The sequence below is a fragment of the Trachymyrmex septentrionalis genome, unplaced genomic scaffold (genome assembly GCF_001594115.1).
Source record: "Trachymyrmex septentrionalis isolate Tsep2-gDNA-1 unplaced genomic scaffold, Tsep1.0 scaffold29, whole genome shotgun sequence".
In the NCBI taxonomy this organism is placed as follows: domain Eukaryota; kingdom Metazoa; phylum Arthropoda; class Insecta; order Hymenoptera; family Formicidae; genus Trachymyrmex; species Trachymyrmex septentrionalis.
In genome coordinates this window covers 1,048,910-1,055,423 of record NW_017305451.1, presented here as the reverse complement: position 1 = coordinate 1,055,423, position 6,514 = coordinate 1,048,910, and the positions used below count along the sequence as shown (strand labels likewise).

The 6,514-nt window shown below is 29.4% G+C and overlaps 1 protein-coding gene and 1 long non-coding RNA gene across 2 annotated transcripts in view; one reads left to right on the top strand and one right to left on the bottom strand.

Moving 5' to 3' along the window:
- Nucleotides 1–1,609, bottom strand: part of LOC108749307 (GTPase HRas) — a 3,329-nt gene extending 1,720 nt beyond the window's left edge. The window contains exon 1 of the mRNA XM_018487908.1: nucleotides 1,292–1,609. The gene's annotated coding sequence lies outside the window, so the exon portion shown is untranslated. The remainder of the gene's footprint in view (nucleotides 1–1,291) is intronic.
- A 567-nt stretch (nucleotides 1,610–2,176) lies between these two features.
- Nucleotides 2,177–4,005, top strand: LOC108749367. Its single transcript, XR_001939362.1, has 3 exons — nucleotides 2,177–2,598; nucleotides 2,696–2,839; nucleotides 3,486–4,005. It is a non-coding gene; the product is annotated as an uncharacterized LOC108749367 (long non-coding RNA).
- The last annotated feature ends 2,509 nt before the right edge of the window (nucleotides 4,006–6,514 follow it).

The following is a 6,514-nucleotide window of genomic DNA, read 5'->3' as shown; positions in this document are numbered from 1 at the left end:
CAATATACAGATATATATATATATATATAGTAGGTGATACAAAAATTAATGGAAGATGGAAAATGATGATGTACAAAATAAAAATCGATTTATAATCGATTAAAATTTAGTCAAGCAGATTTCATCAATTACATTAAGTCTTTTTATTTTTTATCACTTATCAAATAAGGAAAAAACTTTATAAAGAAACAGTACTTATGAATTAAGTTTAACTCAACTCCAAGTAATAGTTTAACTTATCTCCGAAGCACACCTTTTCAACATATACAATGGACAGTATATATAATTTGAAAGCTCTAATTGACAATTATCTAATAAATAAATTTATTTACAGATTTCCAGCATATCAAGATATCTTTTTAAAAAATGCCTATTTTTTTTGAGCATCAAATTTAATTGATATTGCTACAGTAATTCAGCTGCATTTTTAAAAAATCTCGTCGCACAGTTCTAGTGATTACAAATATATATGCACACATAGAGTATATACAAATGCACATGAAATTATTTAAACATTAAAGATTCAGCTTCGACCGTTATGAACCTTTATTTCCTATTGGTTGTTGACAATTATCTCTTGCATTCGGCAGAAAAAGTGGTTTTGCAACCATTGCATGATTTTTTACTGAACTTATAAACTTCTACCTTTCTATTTGTCTGCTACTTTCATCTACAGAATGCTAGTTTTTATAACATATCAAAGGCACATTTAACAGGAGAAATCCATTGTGAAACGTACAGGTCAACACGGCTTAATGAGAGAAGAGCATTCACAGCAGTAATAGTCTTCAAGTTGTTTAGCTTATTAAGTGATAGCCTAGTGCCGTCTCTTACCCAACGCAATCATATAATCGCTGGATATTAGTCACTCGCAATTACTACATATGCCTTAACGGAGCTAGACGCGCGCGTGACGACGTTCACCTTACGCGTAGATCATTTTTCGGTGGCAGTTCCGTGTCCTGGACGGCTTTCGGACAACAGGAAAAAAAAAAAGAGGGAGCGATATAAATAAGCGGCAGATCGTCCTAACAATCGCGTAGTCGTGTGAGAAATTTCTTTGCGGACGAACACACGAAGGTCGAGCGTAGTCGCTAGATATCGTCGACCGAGAAGGTGTTACTCGATTAGGGTATCCTCGAGCTGAAGGAGAGGATGATCGGCGACAAGTCGGCGTTGCCTCTCGGCGGTAAACAATCGCGACAGACGACGATGCAGAGGGGTAACTGAGAAAGAGAGCGCGAGAGAATGAGAAAGAAAGGATGCGCGTTTCGTGCACCTCGCCACTTACTGCGACTCAAGGAATGTTCATTTCGCGCGTTGCACGAAACGGGTCGTTCAAAACGTTCCTCCTCTCCGTAGTTATTCACGTTAGTCGCGTACGATCGCGTATCGTATTAGTCACCGGAGAGAGGAGATACCATCTGGAAAGGAGCATCGTCAGTGCTGCCAATGTCCCTCTTCCCCGACGACAACAACGACGTTGACGACGACGAGCACGAGTACCACGTTGATCGCGACAGCGCGGAATCTACGGAAGTGTCGGGAAGGGTGTTGTCTCGTCATCGAGCGAACGAGTAACGGATCGCGCCCAGAGATAGCGCTAATCCTTTTACAGCAGTGCCGAGCACTTTTTAGCAATATTACCGACGAGATACTATTAAAGACCGACATACTTACTGGAGTTTGCGTCCTTGTAAATATTGAAGTAAATATTAAGAGTTAAAAACTGATAATATTGTACTAATTTTACGATTTATTAGTTTAGTAAACGTATTTATGCATTTAGAACTCAATAATACGTGATTTTTCTTTAAAATTGTAATTTCAGTTATCATCAGTGTGTTATCATCAAAGCTTGATTATTAACAGAGATGATAATTGCAGAGAAAAAATATATAGGAAATATAATAGCCAATATATGGGATATTATAGCTTTACAAGTATGCATATTTATGTAATAAAAAATCATGAATTTAATAATGTATGAATCAAATATTTATGTTAATAATAGCAAATTTATATTAATTGTCGATAATTATAATATATTAATTGTCAGCGTTTTTCAATTATCTCCGGGCCCTCGGGGCCCTTTTTATACTGCCGAAAATTTGCCCAGGTTGATACTTTAATAGTATCTCATCGGTGGCAATATATATTTAAAGAATAATGTACTATAAAGTGGTACAATATGCACCAAAATGATTAATTAAATACTCATATCATGTATATTATGTTTACACGTGTCGCCAAAATTAATATAATTCAATAGAAATTTACCATAATTTCTCTATAGAATCTTTATCTGCAGATGATAGATACGTGTCTATCTTCCCATCCTACAATCCCCATTATCCCCTTCCTAACATTTCTTGGATACCCCCTCCTTTTTGCACTTCCCCTACTCACCTACTTATCCTCTGCCTTTGTTATAACAATCATTATTATTTTACAACGTACCAAGTGAACATCTATAGTTTGGACCTGAGTTCTCTTGTGCAAAATTTGTTCAATTTGTGTTGCTTTATCTATATAGCTTTTTATATTAATTAAGTATTCGTCGATTCGTTTTTAAATGGATTGCAACCAATTTTCCAGGTACTTTTTTAGGGATTTAATTTATACTCAATTGTTTTGTTATATTTATTCTGCAATCACGACAATGCTCATTTACAAGTATATTGTAATTTTCTAGATTTAACGCCGTTTTTAACAGTTTTTATACTTTGATGTTACGCTATAAATGTAAAAAGAAATTCTGACCCGCACAGAAAAGTCGTGGCTGCCTTCATTAACTTTAAACGACAACCGTTTTTTTTTTACTACTGAAGAAACAAAAGTGAGTATTAAAAAAAATGTTATAGTTTAATTTTTGTTTTTTCACAATTTTATCACTTAACAATCACATTATATGTACCGATTTAATTTTTAAATTGTAAGTTATGTTAATATTAAGAATGACCGATCGGGATAGAAACGTTTGTTAGAATTTATTTTATTGTTTTTAAAAATTACAGCATTAAAGATCTTATCTAGCTCTATAATTTTCATTGAATAGAAATTGTTATTGCAATATATAATATATTGAAAACGTGACAGATAAAAGAGTTATTGCAATTTAGTTAATATTTGAAATATACGATTTAAAAAAATTATATCAAAATCCAATTTAAGAAAATAATATAAATACAAACATTAATTTTACCAAATATGTATATTGTCTACAATAAATAATATAAATGTTAAAACTGATCTGTTTAAAAACTTTTTATATTTGTATATTTTATATTTGTATATTGTCTATAATTGTGAGATCAAAACTCCTTTAATGCACTTAATGCAAAAAATGATTAAACAAAGGTTAAAAAATTTTAAAAAGATCAAGTAATATTAGCGCGATCGGTAGTATATATTTTAAAATTTTTACTTTAAAACGAAAGAAGTTAACAATCGATTTAATTGTGATAATTAGCATTGTATGATAGATATTGAGATCGAGAATACGTCTTCCAGTACGATGTACAATGGATAGTAAATGGAATACGTAAAATAGCTCCATGTGATCAAGATATACAGACAAGAGAGATATGGCCTAGGTTGTCCAAGTGGATATTCGAACAAACTTAAAATTGCAGGACGAGCTGATGATCAATAATGGTGCCAGTGCTGTTTGTTACGTCTTTGTCATAGTTTCCAGATCGTTGGCTAGTAATTTGAATTAGTTTTTGGTGCACGAGACACAAACGTTTTAATATTTTTTATAAGAATTTCAGAAATAGTTTTTGCAGATACTCTAGAAACTTTGTGAGAATTACACTGTAATTCTCTGTAATTCACTGTAAAATATGTACATTAATAGATAATGTATGTATAATATATGCCGTTCAACCAGCAAGTATTAAACGACAGACTAAACGCATAGATAATTTAGATTAGATTGTCTTTCTTTTCGCGGAATTATCTATACATACGTATTATTACAAAGCCATAGAGACATAATATTGCAAAAATAGTTACGTTTATAATTGTTTATGCATAAACGATTATTCTTGTAATATTATGTCTTTATACTAAACACAAATGTGGATGCTTTTTACATACGTGGCTTTTACACGAACTCAAGTCGATACACATGTCGAGTTTCGACGCTGATAACTTTGATAAACTATTTCATATATTGAAGTTATGCGCAGAATATAATGCTTTTTTTGTAAAGTAAAAATACGTAAAATTATTCTTGTCCCAGTAAACGAGAATGGATTAAAGTGAATTTTGAAATGGATTCAGATTTTCAGAAATATTGATTCAGAAATATTGACGAATGTTAAAATGAATGCTTTTCAGTTCTGAATGCATTTTTATTCATTTATAAGAATTGCATGGAGCATATCTCTATGCCTTTCAATCTAAAAATAATATTAGCTTTTTCTATGCATTGTAAATACTGTTCAATTCAAAATTTTAAATAGGAAATGCAGTTTTTCAATTCAATTGCATCCAATTGAATCCAATTGAATCTAATTAAATCCAAAAAAAAGTATTCGCTATTTAAAATACGCATTCGAATAGAAAAAAATTTCAATCCATTTTAATCCATTTTCGTTTGCTGGGGTAATAACAATAATATAAAATGTTAATATAAAAATTTGTAGTTAATTTTAATTTTATTCTTATAATGTATTTTTATATACAAAGTAATCGATAATAGGCCGCTCTAGTTATAAAGGCAGGTAAAGCGGACTAAACTAAGTAAAAAAATCCTCTACCATTTTGCAATCTGTTTTTTAATTTTATAATTCAAATGTGAATTCGAGCATCGATTGCGTTAACACATCAGATATGATGTCCCTGCTTCCATATTAATACTTTACTCTAAATTACCTTAATTTGGGTCATTGACTTTTGCTGAACAACAATGGATCGATGATCTATTTGCATAATGATTGACATAGATTTGATTATCCTTTATGACGTGAAACAGGGTCATACATTTGGGTTTACTCTGCTTCAATATGTAAGAAAATCTCATTATGGAATTTTTATCGATCGCATTGTGGAATGACTCACCAATTTATTATGTCAGTGTTTCACCGACTAATGCAAAACTTTATAGAATTACATTAGTTTACAATCATGTTTAAAGTACGTTAGCTGAAAAAGGACCAATGGTCCCGAAACGTTCGTTTTATCTTTGTCGATTTATGAATAATTAACTAATTTGTTTGTAACTTTTTTTGCTCGATTATTGCTCGATTGACCTTTGTTTATATTTAATTAATAATATATAATTTTTATTTAACTTTATTGATGTATATATGTATATTCTAAATATCATAAGCATGATATAAATCAGATAATATTATCTATTTAATGATTTTTATAATATTTTTATAATATTGAATTTAATACATTAATTTTAATTGAAACATCTTTGTCCATATGTACTTTTTTATCCCTTTAGAATAAATATTTCTTGCGTTTCAATAATAAATATAATTTTTTGTGTAATTTTTTAAATAATTCTCAAAACAGAGTACATTAGATTTGTATCATTAGAAAGTTTAGTGGAATTTGAAGAAGATGGTCCCGTTTGATTAAGAGTTTAATTAAAAGAAGATGGATAACTGAATTAAAAGAAATTTATTAATGATTAATTTAGCTGACAATTTCAAGCAAAATTATTCAAATTTATTAAATAAATAATAAGTTCTAAGAAATAAACCTAATGTAAATTTCCTTTATACGTTGTATGTTGAGCATATTAGAACTTTTTAGTGTTTTATAGTATCATATTTTTCAATGCAAGTAGAAATTCTTAACGTGTCATTGCAATTATTGATTCTTTAACGTGTCATAATGTTATATTTAGAAAAAATATTATTTTTGATAGTGAGTTAAAATAAATAGATACATACGTATTATGAAAATATTATACTCTTAAAGTAAATTAAAATATATCCCCCTAAAATATTCATTTTTTTATATCTATAAGCTTTTTTTATTTATAGAAAATATCTTTATACATTTTTAGTAATATTCACTTCTCACAAGTTGATAGATATAATGCAATAATACATAAAAACTGTAATAAAATTTTTTTTGTAATTATGTATCAATCTGTGGTGTACTATTATAATACATTAATGTGTACATTTAGATTTTGCAAAAACAATTCCGATTAAGGCTGAGGACAAAAGTACATGAAACACCTTCATAATCACAATATGTCACAAACACAATAGATTTATATTAATAATTTAAAAAATTTCAGCTTCCGCGAGTGAATTTGTTGTGTGAATTTCGAATTTGAGAACTTTTTTGTAAAGGATGCTATATCTTATTGTTCTTTGAAAATGTTATCAATATTGGATAGCAGACATGTAATTATTAAAATTATATAATATGAAATTACAATTGGTAAACATTAAAAAATTTTCATCTTTGTTGTCGCGAATAAATATTCAATGAATGGAAGTAACTCGTTACTTGTAAGTTATTGTTATAAGTTACTTTT